Below are 15,408 nucleotides of genomic sequence, written 5' to 3'. Positions count from 1 at the left end.
ATTGCCCCCTGCTCTGCACTCACCATCAGCAATGAGTGTGGGGGGTGGTCCTTGCTCTCTCCCAGAGCAGCATTGCCCAAGAGCAGCATGAGCTTCTGCAGGAAGACGCAGGGCATGGGCAGAACTGGGGGAAGGGGTGGTAAGAGGGCAGGGCAGGGGCACCCCTGGAATCCCCACACTGGTCATCTCTGTTCAATAGCTACAATTTTCCAGGAGAGATTAGGGAAATCTTTTAAATGTTGATTTTAGACAAAAACTCAAATGTCTAAAAGAAAACAAAATATAAAACACACAAGAATTGTATTACTCTTATCTCTTACAATTACCGTTTGTTTTGTTATTGATACAGAATTCCTCTGGGTTTAAGTTGCAATATTTCTGGAGCAATTCATCATTTAGTAGAAAAGATGTATTTCTTTAGTGCATTTAAAGTTCACTTTAGAGTCAGATAGTTTAATTTCTTTAGGGAGCCAAGTCAGCCGCTGTGGGGGGGAGTTATTTAACTGATCTTTTTTTAAAGCCGCCTCTATTCTCCAGTCTTCTTGGAGCATACATGTGGTCTGCTCATGAGGTCAGCACTAGTGTATATATCTGTGGATTTAAAGTATTTTGCATAAAGTGCAACATCAGCAAATGAATAAGAATTAAGCAAATAACTATGTTACTGCATATGAACTAGATGACCTCCTGAGGTCCCTTGCAGCTCTGGAATTCTATGATTCTATGATACACTTAAAACCCCAGTGTTTACTCTGATGGAGTTTAAGATCACACAAGACCTTCTGTAGCAGCTAAACTCCCTGTTCAGGGCCTAAGCAGTGCAAAGGGCTTTGTGGAAAGTCTTTGCACTGAATTCTGCCATGACAAGTAGCATGCTGAATTCAGTGGTACAGGATCAGGCATTTCGTGGCAGAACTAATCCCCAGTGCTGCAGACTCAGACACCTGTTGAAATTTATATCTGATTCTATAGTGGATTTTAAAGCCACTCAGGAGATACACATTTTTTTTTCTAAATGATAAATTGCCCTAGAAATATTGCATACTAAAAAACAGAATCAATGGATTGTACATCAATAACAGAGCAATATGTAATTGTAATTGATGAAAGTAATAAGGTTCTTAAATATTTTATGTTTTTAATAGCCCTAGTTTTACATACTGCCTGGCTGGATGACCCTTGGGGAGCTAATTATTCTCTTCCACAAGTCAGACATTAGATTATTTATTTTGACTACTCATTATAGTGACTGTGTATAGACATACTTTGTAATTTTTTAAATAACTGCCAGACTGCAATAAAAACACGGTACTCCCTAGATAAGTTTTCATTCCGAGTTGTAAATATTTACGAGGCAAACTGATGTAACATAACACTGTGACCATAGGTGCATATTTGTACAGTGTATGAATATTCATATGTAAGGAAGAAAGGGGAATTCTGGGGACTTTGTGTATTTTTTGCTCTTTTAGGGTACAGCTACACATTAGCTCATGCTCCTTTTCGCCCAAATCTTCCTTCTATACACACAAAAACTCTCAAACATTTGCTTCAAAGCTGTGCTTGCTTGTATGTCTGTATTTTAAGTTGGTCTGGAAGCCACCCATTTGCAGAGAAGTTGCTGGAGAGCTCACTTAATAGCTGTTAGTCCTCCAGTACCCTTCCCCGGAGGATGAGTTTTCCCATAGTTAACACAAATGATCAGGAAAGACTCCTATAGTGTGTCAGTGCAGAACCTAAATGGGTTGGTCCCAAGACTCACATGGGCTAGGGCAGCAAAAGTGAGGATACTCTGAAGGGGCTAGGCTTTGCTGTGGAGCAGCTGGAGCTAGGCTAACCAGGGGGCTTAAAACTGGATGCCAATTGTGATGGGTAAAATTCACATAAGTCCTCTAAGGGTTGTCCTCCAGTGTGCTGATCAAACCACTGACATCTACCTTCTTGAACTCTGGGGCTCCCCATCATGCTGTGCTGCTGGGCCAGACCCTATGGTCTCCCCCAGATAAGGCACAGAGTTTGGGTAGCTACCATCCTGCTGAACAGCACAAATACTGAATTGTCTCTGCTCTGGGAGGACTCAGTTCTAAAGGCTCAGCGCCCAGAAAACCAACCCTCCTCCCCCGACCCGCCAAAGGGATCAAAACCTCAAATAAATCTCTTACTCCATGTAAAAGTTTTCCACAGGGAACAGTTATAAGGATGTCTGCCCTCTTTGTCAATGCAAAAGAAATATGCCCAATGGTTGCTCCTCCCTGCCCCTTCTCTCCAGCCACGTAACAATTATTTACACTTGCCTTGATAATAAACAAAAGTGTTTACTACATATAAAAAGTAGGATTAAAGTGATTGCAGTGAAAACAGTCACATCAAAGTAAGCCACTAAATTAAAATGAATAAAAAATGCTTAGCCAGTTCCAATCCACTAAAAAACCTGTTACTTGCAAATTTTACCTTAAACAGTTGTTTTAATTATCTCTTTCACAAGCTAAGCAGCCTCCTAGCTTGGGCCGATACTTCCCCCTGTTCAATGTTAGGTGTTTTCAGCAAGCATCTTACACGGTTATATGGAGGTCTCCTGGCATCTGGCAACTTCCTATTCTTTGTTTGCCTCCTCTTATATACCTTTTGCACAAGATGGGACTTCTTTGTGCTTATTTCAAACTTTTCTCACCTTAAATGGAAAATTACTGGATACAAATTGGGTTTCACCATCAGGTGGCCTGGCTAACCATTTTTCTAGGACCAACCACAGTTTGTGCTTTCAGAACAAACAAGACTATTCACAGGCCATCTAGGTCCCAGGGCATCAGTGATGGCCCTCATGAGCACATCTAGATTTATAAACAGATCCACATGTGAAGTTATAAACAAGACATGTAAGAATGACACATGCACCAAAAGAGGATACATACATTCACCAGATTGTAACATTGAAATTGACACGTTACATACAGTACTTAGTCTACAGTATCTTTATATGCTAATTCTAATAAAGCATTGGGGTGCTGTGGCACCAACATCCTGGGTTTACTGTATAGATTAGAAGTGCAGTATTAAACCTTCTGCAATAAACTCTGGCTTGGGTTGGCATCATGTATTGGGTAATGTGTTTGTAATTGCCCTGTATAGGACATAGGTATGCACTCCGTGCTTTGTGACAATCTGTGGTGATTATAGGAGTGGTGTAATGGTTTTGGGACTTGTACGGAAGACAGCTCAAGCAGATCAGATTAGCCTTTAGAATTTCAGTAAGGAACCACACCAAAATATATTGCTCCCAGCCATGTTGCTTTTAAAAGCCAATTAAATAGTCTGTTTTTTTATTTCCATCTATTGGTGGGAGCAGAGAGGAGAGATTGTCCTAAAGGTTATACATTATGTTCTAAGCTTTTGCAATCATCTCTTGCCTTTTTCATTTCATCCCTAATAGTTCTGCATTCTTGTAGACTGACAACTGACAGTAATTTTCCATCTCTCAACTTCTGAGTCACATTGCCTCAACTGCCTCAGTAGCTGATTAAGCAGTGTAGAAATGCATTAGAAGCTACTAAAATCAAAAGCTTTTCCATTACTCCTTAATCACTTTTTAATACACTGGGGAAATAATATGTTAGAGTTCAGATTTTCATTTCTACCTTTAATTTCTAGGATGATTTATTCAACTCCATCTCCTGTTCTTCCTAATGTGCACCTAAAATGACAATTTGAACTTAAGTATAAAATGGGACAATTTAAATTATCATGTAATTACTGCATTGCTTTGTTTACAGAGATAATTAACCTGTATTTGTAGAGTTTTTCAGATTTCCACTAAGAAATTGTATTGTAACAGCACAAGGAGACTTCTATTACCCCTGTGAGCCTGCTTGAGACTGTAGCCCATTAGCAGTGAAGACAGGGATAAAGCCAAAGCCCAGGCCCAAGGTTTCAGCCCCAAGCAGGAAACACGCAGGGGGGGCCGTAATCTGAGCCTTTTTCCCAGGCCTGAAACTGAAGCCTGGAGTCCTCAGGCTTTGACTGCGGGCAGCAGGGCTCAGAAATTCTAACACCAGCCCTGGCAATCCTATTAAAATGGGTCATGACTCACTTTGGAATCCCAACACAGTTTGAGAACTTCTGAAACAGAACATACAGTTAATATTTGAAAGTAAAGGAATAAATTTGGCTTCTGGGCAGTGAAATGTGGTTTGTGTTGGCATTGTGAAGAACTCTATAGGTTGGAGGGAACTTGACTATGTGGTCTGGAACTGCTTCACTAAAGGCAATGCCAAACACCCTGGCTGCGTCTACACGTGCACGCTACTTCGAAGTAGCGGCACTAACTTCGAAATAGCGCCCGTCGCGGCTACACGCGTCGGGCGCTATTTCGAAGTTAACTTCGACGTTAGGCGGCGAGACATCGAAGTCGCTAACCTCATGAGGAGATAGGAATAGCGCCCTACTTCGACGTTCAACGTCGAAGTAGGAACCGTGTAGACGATCCGCGTCCCGCAACGTCGAAATTGCTGGGTCCTCCATGGCGGCCATCAGCTGGGGGGTTGAGAGATGCTCTCTCTCCAGCCCCTGCGGGGCTCTGTGGTCACCGTGGGCAGCAGCCCTTAGCCCAGGGCTTCTGGCTGCTTCTGCGGCAGCTGGGGATCTATGCTGCAGGCACAGGGTCTGCAACCAGTTGTCAGCTCTGTGTATCTTGTGCTGTTTAGTGCAAGTGTGTCTGGGAGGGGCCCTTTAAGGGAGCGGCTGGCTGTTGAGTCCGCCCTGTGACCCTGTCTGCAGCTGTGCCTGGCACCCTTATTTCGATGTATGCTACTGTGGCGTGTAGACGTTCCCTCGCTGCGCCTATTTCGATGTGGTGCCGCGCAACGTCGATGTTGAACATCGACGTTGCCAGCCCTGGAGGACGTGTAGACGTTATTCATCGAAATAGCCTATTTCGATGTCGCCACATCGAAATAGGCTACTTCGATGTAGCCTTCACGTGTAGACGTAGCCCCTGAGTCCCAGTTGCCTTCATGAGGCCCTGCTTACTGCCACAGAGAAAAACCTGTTTACAATTGTGCTTAATCAGTTACCTTTACACACGATTAATATTTAATTCAATGCAATTACTTCTTCACATGCACTTCCTTCCAAAGTTATTTTCTTAAAGCGGGATTCTATAAAACCAAGACGTTCATCCATTGTTTGAACCTGAAGCATCCAAAATCCTTTCTGGCCTCTTATAAAAAGATATTAGATTTCTTTTTTGAAAAATTCATGAACGCACCAGTCATCAATGCAGACAGCTAGTTTCAGCAGATGCCGAGCAGCCGACCTCACATTTTGTACCTAGGCAGTGTACTTTGTTTAAATTAATGTCTCCATATAATCTCAAAAAAAGGTTAAAAAGTCAGATTTCTAAAACCAGCTTACGTCATCTGAAGGGATGCTGAGAATTTTAATTTGCCTCATTATGTACAAGAGAACATAAGAGAGAATTACACTGCAAGGTATGACTAGTATGAGTCATGTAGCAATCACTTCTGCCCTGCAAAATGGTTCTAGAATGTCTGCTTGTATTCGTTAACACTGCAGATTTTTGAACATATAGACAAAGTATTGAGGGAAAAGGGAGACTTTTGAAATCGTGAGATACTCAGCAATAAAGTTGAAATCAGCATGTAAACTCTTTGGGGATCAGTTCAAACCAACCTTCTGAAACTCTCTGTGGTTCACACCTTCCAATACTAGTAACACATACAGTATTAATTTACAGCAGTATATCGTTTGGCTTATAAAAAACAGTATACCTGCTGTAGGTCAAAAATGCAAATGAGTAAATTAGAGCACAAAAATATAGCATAATAAAGAAGATTCTTAAAATAAAAGCAGTCAAACTTATTTGACAAGCCTAAATAATTAAAGAGCAGACTCTAAAGGCAGCACAGTAGTATGATGGGAAGCACAGAATGTGCAGTTAAAAGGAGCACTGAATGTCGTGTAGGAGTTTAAGATCAATCACAGCACAGGAAATAATCAGACTCAGGCCTGGCCTATACTAGGACATTAGGCCAAACTTGGCTGACTTGGGGGTCAATATTCTAAGCAATCAGTCCATACTACAGGGTCCAGTCTGATGACATTAAGGGCTTCTAAAGTCATCTTCTGTACTCCTGCTTTCCATGAGGAGTAACGCCAAAAATCAACCTAGCATGGTCAACTTTAGGGTAGTGCAGACAAAATGTCATGAAATTGGATGTTCTTGGCCTCTTAGATATGTCCCACAGTATCCCAGTGTGACCATTCTGGCCACCACTTTCAGCTCTGCTGCTCTCCTGGGCTGTGTCTACACGTGCCCCAAACTTTGAAATGGCCATGCAAATGAGTTCATGGGAATAAGGGGACTTCGAAGTAGGCAGCTTCCTTTCGAAAAGGAGCCCCGTCTGGACGCGCCGCGCAGCGGCAAGGAGCGTCAATTTCGAAGCGCGGCTGCCACCCGCATGCTAATGAAGCGCTGAATATGCATTTCAGCGCTTCATTAGTAAACTTCGAAATGGCCATTTGCATGGCCATTTCGAAGTTTGGGGCACGTGTAGACACAGCCCTGGTGTGCAAGAAACAGACAAGGAAAGTTAGAATTTCATTTCCTATTTGGCCAGCCTGGTGAGAGGAGCAGGTGGCACACCATAGCAGCCCCTCTGGCCATGAATTCCCAGGGTCGCAGATGAGCTCCAGCATGAAGTGAGCAGGAGATCAAGGACCTTATTGCTGGAGGGAGGTTGTGAAGATCTCTCAGGACATAGTGAAAAAAGGAGGGACCAAGGTTGCTCAGTAGTGCTGCAGGAAAATAAAGGAGCTCTGGACGGCACAACAGAAGACAAGAAAACAGACATTCTGGGTCATAATTGCAAACATGCCACTTCTGTGATCAGCTTCATGGGATTCTGGGGTGGGAGAACCCTAGCACCATCCCCATTCAGGGGATACCTCCCAAGAAATTCCTCAGGCAGCTTCTGGCAACAGCAGGGAACACATGGAAGATGGGGAAGAGGAGGAGAACAATGGTCAACAGGTGAACGGAACAACTGATCTCATTGACAACCAGGAACTTTTTTTAACTTTGGAGCTCATCCCCTCCTCCCAGGACACTTTGCAGATGGACCCTGATGGAGGGGAGGGCACCTCTGGTTAGTTCTCATTTCTAATCATGCTACAAGAGGGTTTAAGTAGTTGGGTGTGATCTGTGGCAGGCACTGTACTTACACAGCCTTGGTTCTCAGGAGTAATTTCTTAATGTATCTGGGGGTGGAGCACCAATCCTCCTTGCACTGTAGATGTGCCTACTCCTAAATGATTGCCCACTAACCAGCAGCTGTCTGGTACTGCAAGCTTCCACAGAGCTGTTGCCACTAGTTTTTGAACCATTAGAGCAGGTCTCATTTTGGTATTACAGCTCTTCAGGGTCAGAGAAAGCAATGTGCAAAGTTCCATGAAAGTGGCCCTACACATGCAGAAGTTTTGTAGCCACTGCTGATCATCCCATACCCACAGAACAATGTGGTCCCACCAGTCCGAGCTTGTTCCACAGCAACAGAATCAGTGCTCTACTGCGTACAAAGCATCAAGTGCAGCCAGCATCTCACCATTACATGAACGTGGAACACTGGAGAGGAATACGTTCCTGTCCACCTCAGACTCTCCATCAGTCTGGCAGCACCTTAGGCTCTGCACATACCACAGCTCAATTCATGAGGTGTTCATAATACTTGGCACAATAGTTTGAAGCTGAACAGGTTCCATGCTAGCCTTGCAATGGCACCTGCATGAATACCCAGTAAAAAAAGAGTGCAAAACCTTTTTGCTGTTGCTTTGCAAAGGAAGGCAGAAGTGATACATGCACTATGGGAGGCTGAGACACACACCCAGAACCCCCCACAGTATTTTTTGTTCCTTCAGACACTGAGAGCTTAACCACAAGACGTAGGCAGCAAGAACTGTGGGACAGATATCCACAGTGCATTGCTGACAAAGCAGAAGCTGCCAACCCTAATGGGCACGCACTCCATCAACTTCATGTTCCAGTGTCAACATGCACCCTCAACTTTACGAAACTGATTGCTTGAAAAAAAATCAACCTTAACAAATTCGACCTAATTTACTAGTGCAGGCACACCCTCAGTTGTTTACACCAAATATGCAATATCAACTTAAAAGTTTATTAGAGCATGTGACTCTCATTCTTTCAAAGGTAAATTAAAATTGAGACTCTTGAAAAGGGAGCAGTGAACGGAGCAGCAGCTAACAGAGGGAGGAAAGTGGGATACCAGGAATAAACACAAGGAGGACCCCTGATTCATTCTGAGAAAGTAGGCCAATCTGCTAATTATTTAAGATGTTCTGCACACGAGCACAAGAAGCCTGGGAAACAAGCAGGAAGAATTTGAAGCCCTGGAACAAAGAACTATGATTTGATTGGAATAACGGAGACTTGGAGGGATGACTCACATGATTGTATCACTGTCATGGAAGGGTATAAACTGTTCAGGAAGGACAGGTGGCAGAAAAAAAGTGGTGGAGTTGCACTGTATGTAAGTGAGCAGTATAATTGGTCAGAGCTCCAGTATAAAACAGGAGAAAAGCCTGTGGAGAGCTTAAGGTGAGTGTCTGCTATAGACCACTAGATCAGATGGATGAGGTAGACAAGACTTTCTTCAAACAACTAACAGACGTTTCTAGAACATTGGTCCTGATTCTCATAGGAGACTTTAATCACCCGGACATCTGTTGGGAAACCAATACAGTAGTACACAGACAATCCAGAAAGTTTTCAGAGACAGTTGAGGACAACTTCCCGGTGCAAGTGCTGAAGGAACCAGCCAGGAATCTGCTGCTCACAAACAGGAAATAACTGATAGGAAGGCAGATGGGTATGGCAACCTGGGCAGCAGTGATCACGAAATGGTCAAGTTCAGGATCCTAACCAAAGGAAGAAAGGAAAGAGGCAAAATAATGACCCTGGACTTAACAAAAGCAGGCTTTGACTCTCTCAGGAAACTGATGGGCAGGATTCCCTAGGACGCTAACATGAGGGGGAAAGGAGTGCAGTAGAGCTGTCTGTATTTTAAAGAAGTCTTACTGAAGGTACAGGAACAAATCATCCTGCTGTGTAGTAAGAAAAGCAAATCTGGTAGGGGACCAGCCTCGCTTGACAGTGACATCTCTGAACTTAATCACTATGGCCGTGTCTACACGTGCACGCTACTTCGAAGTAGCGGCGCCAACTTCGAAATAGCGCCCGTCACGGCTACACGTGTTGGGCACTATTTCGAAGTTGAAATCGACGTTAGGCAGTGAGACGTCAAAGTCGCTAACCCCATGAGGGGATGGGAATAGTGCCCTACTTCGAAGTTGAACGTCGAAGTAGGGCACGTGTAGACGATCCGCGTCCCGCAACATTGAAATAGCGGGGTCTGCCATGGCGGCCATCAGCTGAAGGGTTGAGAGACGCTCTCTCTGCAGCCCCTGCGGGGCTCTATGGTCACCGTGTGCAGCAGCCCTTAGCCCAGGGCTTCTGGCTGCTGCTGCGGCAGCTGGGGATCCATGCTGCATGCACAGGGTCTGCAACCAGTTGTTGGCTCTGTGGATCTTGTGTTGTTTAGTGCAACTGTGTCTGGGAGGGGCCCTTTAAGGGAGCGGCTTGCTGTTGAGTCCGCCCTGTGACCCTGTCTGCAGCTGTTCCTGGCACCCTTATTTCGATGTGTGCTACTTTGGCGTGTAGACGTTCCCTCGCAGCGCCTATTTCGATGTGGTGCTGCCCAACGTCAAAGTTGAACATCAACGTTGCCAGCCCTGGAGGACGTGTAGACGTTATTCATCGAAATAGACTATTTCGATGTAGTGTGCACGTGTAGACATAGCCTATATGAAAGCTTTCAAAGAAGTGGCAACTTAAATAAGTTGCTGAAGTCCCAGCTATAAGAACTGCATAGCTGGAGTCCCAGATACGAGAATCACGTAGCTGGAGTTGATGTACCTTAGGTCAAATTTCCAGCAGTTTACCATGGTCAACAGGGGCACCCTCAGGATTCAATTTAATGTGTTCCTTCTAGTTGCACTAAATTGAACCCGGAAGATTGACTGAACCAGTGTCAATCTCCACCTCCCTGAAGACAAGCTTCAGACTAGTACAACAGACCACCATCTCCCAGCCTTGTTTCCCTTTGATTTAAGACTATTTTACTGTCCAGCAGAGAACTAAAACATCCCTCCCCCTAAAATAAACTAGTTTCTTAAAATCCTGGGTATGCGGCCCCCCCACCCCCACATACAAAGAAGTACGGAGTCGAGCCCCCGCTCCTGTCGAAGAATCCGAAACGCTTCCCAAGGGTGATCGGCCACTTTCTGCCGGGACAGGCTCTGCACCCCCGGATCAGTCATTCTCTTCCAGCTGGGCAATCAGCTGGGCCTTGGTCTCCTTCCCCACAGTCAGGCCCCTCTCTCTGCACAGCCCCGCTAGCTCTGCCTTCAGGAGTCGGGTATAATCCATCTCCCTGCTGTCTCCCAGGGTATCCACTCACCAGCAGCAGCTGCAGGAATTGCTCTGTTCCCCCTCTGGCTCTTGTGAGGCTCCTTCCTTCTCTTGTGCTCATTTGTAGAACACTTTTGTAGGCCCTAATGCTCAGTTTCTACGTGGACTTTAACAAAAGTCAGTGTCAAAGTAAATGAAAGCTGAGCAGGTAACACCAGACTTTTCAACTTGTATTTCTCCTGTCTGCATTTCAGCTATGTATCCTATTACATGATGGGGAGGGCAAAGGTTCATGGTGAACAATTTAGTGTAAATTGCATGATGGGAGAGTCATATTGTGCAATCTTCTTACATAATTTACTGTATGTGGTAAGTGCTCCAGCCTGAGTCATAAGTCATTCATGAATAGGACCAAGAGAATTAGAGAAGCTGTAAGCCACATATAGATGCAATTCTGAAAACAAAGAACAGTCATGACTAACTAGATGTTAATCTTTATTTTCCAACATTCCATTTGTTAAATTTAATTGTCTGAAACTTGTAAATGGATAACATTTTGTATTTACCTGTGACGCAGCACAGGCTTTTTCTGGCACACTTTTCAGTCTGCTTTAGTGTGTGGTGCAGAAAATAATATCCCGAATTAACCCTTCACAGTGGAACTTTGTGAATTTTTGGCTAAGCTGGGAGTGGGGTCTGTGAGCCTGATTGTAAAAAGACACCTAAGTAAGCAGCAGAAAATCCTTATTACCTGCCTCCCATTTGGAACACTCATATGCTTAAGGTTACTTAAGTGTTTGAAGGACTGAGGTTTCTATTTATACTAATTTTTAGCAATACCTATAATGTGCTAAGGTGCTTTCAAGACATACAATAATGGATGGTCCCTGCATGTACAATGTTACAGTCTTAAGGACGGACAGGCAGAGAATGGATCAGGAAAAGGAAAAGATTCACGCTGCACACCAGAGCTGACAAGGACTTCAAGATAAATTTAAGAGTAGGGAGAGTAGGTGCCTGATGAGAATGAACCATGCATAGGGCTAACGAGAAAGAAGTCACAGAGGGATTAGCAATACAACAAATCAGTGAATACATACTTCAATATGGTGATAAATATGAACATTGACTTAGAAACACATGCAAAGCCCCCCGGCCACCTTGTTTGACAAAAACTAACCCTGTTGAATGCCCTGTGCCAATTGTGTCCTCTCACTAACCCATTTGGGATTGTTTTCTGCTATTTGTTTTGGATTCTTCCAGAATGACATTTCTAAGCCAGTTAGGGCATGGAACTTATTCTATTAATACACTCTTGTTCTCCACTCCGTATCAGCAACAGCCACTGCAGGCCCTGGAGCAAGGTGGTGGGGCAGAGGGGTCTGTGCCTCTGAAAGGGATGGGGCCTCGGGCAGCACCCAGCAATTCAAAGGTGCCTGCGGCTCCAGTCACTGCTGCAGTAGCAGCAAGTCGGGATCTACAGACCCCTTTGAATCTCCAGGCCCTGGTGCAACTGTCCCATTTGCTCCCCACCCCTCATCAGCAGGCCTGCTCGGTATATACAGGGTGCTTTGAATATAATAATCCAATCCACTGTGTACATTTTACTTCCTATTAGAGCACTTAGATAAGATGCTTCCATTTAGAAAGAGCAGACCAAGTGTTACCTTCATTTCAAGCTTATTACTGGAAACAGAGTTAGACAGAATGACATTAAGCATTTCTCAAGTCAAATATTAAGATTCTACCTTCTTTCACCTCCACTGTATCTGATTCTATTGACTGGCATTAGTGATTCTTGCTTGTTAAACAAAGACCTAGTAGTCAGATTCTATTTACTGGAATACGCTGGGTCACAAATCATCTGGTGTGCTGGGACTGCTTTGTCCTGATGGGTCTCTCAGGACCAGAAGGTATCTGCAGGACTTTCAGATTTTTACTTGGCATTTAAATGCTTAAGTTTTATTTACAAGGCAGTTTCTGTGTGGTTTATTGGAGTCAGGGATAGCATAAAGCAGGGAAATGGAACAGTGGATTCAAACCCTTGTGAATCTGTTTCTAAGATAAGTTTTTATTGACATGGTGCAGGCCTTTCACATTTCATGACCTTGGAGCACACAGTTCTGTAAAAAAGCACTTTTTGGTTCTGCTCTACAATAGCACGGATACATAGATTGCTATGCTCCCAGCTGCAGATATGTATTCATTGACCAAAAGCATCATGCTAGTTTTCACCGGCACTTTAAAGATGACATTATACCATAACCAGAGGTCCCATCCCTAAAAGGATTCATCTCCTCTTCTTACAAAGGTCCACCAATAATCACCCATGGGGTGAGTTTCATGTCTGACCATCCAGCTGGCTGGAGGAGCTCCTAACCAAGGCCTCAGAGCAATTTTACCCTCCAGCTCAACTAAGAAATGCTTTTGCTGATATGGTGGAAGCACCCATTTCTATGGACTTTACATTTGACTCATGTCATGAGTTAGAGCTGGAAATACTCATGGATGAGTTATACTCCACCATATGGCCTTGAAGCCTTTGGATTTCCATTTCTCTTGAGATTCATTCCATCACCAAAATTTGAACCCCAGGAGATGCATATGGAGGCAAAGACAAAGAGTATTGCATATCCAAAGCCTACCCTGACTACCTCCTCTTTTCCCAGCAGTATTTATTTTATTGGCACAAGACTGAAGGCAAGCAAATCTTGCAGAAGAATATTAGACATAAGTATCTAATCAGATCTGTTTTCCCAGGCGGGCCTGAAGGTAGGCCCATCCTGCTAGACTAGTTGCCCTGAAAAAAGCTTAAGTACCTGGATACCATGGTGATAGATTACCAATAATTAATTAAGAGACAGATAGTCCCTATCTCTAGGTCTATCACATATTTCCCCCCCAGCTGAAGAAAACTGGACATGCAACAACTTCTACATCTCTCTGTTTTCTGAAACAGAACTAAGCATTCTGCTGAGTGTCTTGATTGTATAGGGTTATAAAGTGGTCTCTGTCCCAAGATCAGAAAAAAATATTATTCCCCATTATTATATTAAGGGTAGAAGGCACGCACAGGGATCAGACTTCTAACTGCCAGTTCCAAAAACAGAATGGTTCAGCACTACAAGAAAAAAACCTGTGCACAGATGGTTGGCACCCAAATCTTTATGAAATGTTCTTTCAGAAAGAATATTCAGGACAATAATTCTCAACAGAGAGGAAATTTGTTTCAAATCCCAGGGACAAAACCCCATGTTTTGGGAAGCCAGTGGAGAATGGCTAATGCCTCAGGCTGATGTCTGTAGAATCCAGCCTAAGCGTGTTTCATGGCCTGAAACTATAACAGAAGATAGGCCCATGGGATTCCTTGACTGTCAGCTAGTTAATGGTGAAATTGACTTCTTCCAGTTAATGTACAATTGCATCTGTACTGATGGTAGGATGAACCCAGTAGACTTCGAGCTCTAAACAGTATGGATCATCAAAAATGCCTTTGCAGAATCTTTGGACTTTCCAAACCTTAATTATCTCTGACCTTGTTTATTTCCGAAGGACCAAATCTTGGACACATTAACCCCAACAGGCCCTGAATGACAAAAAAAAACAAAACAAAAAGCCAACATGTTCCAGTGTTTCAAATCAGATAAAAGCCATACTTTTGTGTTAAGGCTATTTTGCTCTGTGCTCCGGGCAAAGAGGCCAAAAAACCAACATGTTTAGTTATAGAACGTTGACGTCAGAAGAGGGGAATAACTGGGTAATGGACAGGCAATGTAATAGCTCTGACACCACTCCGCCTTTTTGTGGTCAGCACGGAAGTGTGACAGACTAGTTGTTTAGAGGATTCCTTGGTCTGCTCTAGTTTATGCTGGGGGGGATTGCCTGCAACCCACCACCATGTTTAAAGTGCTTCTGTTATTTTAATATTTTCTAATATACAATTAAATTCACTCGGCACTCCAGAAGTCATGCCTTCTCCTCTTCACTTGGACACTTTGTCACATCCTTCCCCCACTTCATTCTGGGTATAGCATATCATCCTCTTTGGGACTGAGAGTATAATTGCAGATTTACCTCAAATCCATTCCTCCTCATTCATATTGAGGGACCTATGTGGTGTGAGAGAAATTATTTTTCAAATAGTGGCCTAGCGCTATTTAGTTAGTTAAGAAATAGAGTCAACAACCAACAGCAAAGTAAATACAGAGCTTAAAATGGGCTGAGCTGAGAAGTTCACTAAATACATCCACTGCCATTTGTTAAACAGCAAAGTCCTTGTTTATGATGACAACTAACTTATTTTCCCTTCCATCTCCAAGGACTTTATTTTACCTTACCACCTTGGAATGCCTCATTTGTAAATCTTCTGAGGTGAATTCTTAGAGCCAAAACAGGTTGCATTTATTCACAGTGGTAAGACCTTACTCCTAGGAATAGTGCCGGTCTCACTAAAGTTGGGGCTACTGCTCTAACTGTTTGCCAACATGACCAAAGGTCTGCAAGGTGGGAATTCAAAAGCGCTTAGCAGGAGACTCACCCTGCTGCTCCCGCTGAGGGTACATCTTCACTATAGGGAAGATTGACCCTGCCCCAGTTAATCTTCCAGAGTTTGATTTACGGTGCCCAGTGAGCACACACTAAATTGACCTAATAGGGCACCCCTGTGGAGCACTGTACTCCCGCCCCCTACTACCCTGCAGTTAGGAGTAAGGCAACTTGATGGGAATGTGGGCTCCAGTTGACCGCCTTTAGTGGAGGCCCAATTAAGATGCATTGACTCTAGCTACATAATAAACACAGCTGCAATTGCATATCTTCATGTGACCTTCCCCTACAATGCAGACCTGCCCAAAGTGAATGTTAAAATATGCCAGCAGTCCCTGCTCTGTTGATCCCTCTTCATT

At 43.8% G+C, this 15,408-nt stretch overlaps 1 protein-coding gene across 1 annotated transcript in view; it reads right to left on the bottom strand.

Annotated features, from left to right (window-relative positions):
* Positions 1-10,724, bottom strand: part of CABCOCO1 (ciliary associated calcium binding coiled-coil 1) — a 393,177-nt gene extending 382,453 nt beyond the window's left edge. Inside the window, exon 1 of the mRNA XM_075000157.1 lies at positions 10,554-10,724. The gene's annotated coding sequence lies outside the window, so the exon portion shown is untranslated. The remainder of the gene's footprint in view (positions 1-10,553) is intronic.
* Positions 10,725-15,408: the final 4,684 nt, after the last annotated feature.

Source organism: Carettochelys insculpta, chromosome 7, assembly GCF_033958435.1.
Source record: "Carettochelys insculpta isolate YL-2023 chromosome 7, ASM3395843v1, whole genome shotgun sequence".
NCBI classification, from domain to species: Eukaryota; Metazoa; Chordata; order Testudines; family Carettochelyidae; genus Carettochelys; species Carettochelys insculpta.
This window is presented reverse-complemented; position numbering and strand designations above follow the sequence as displayed.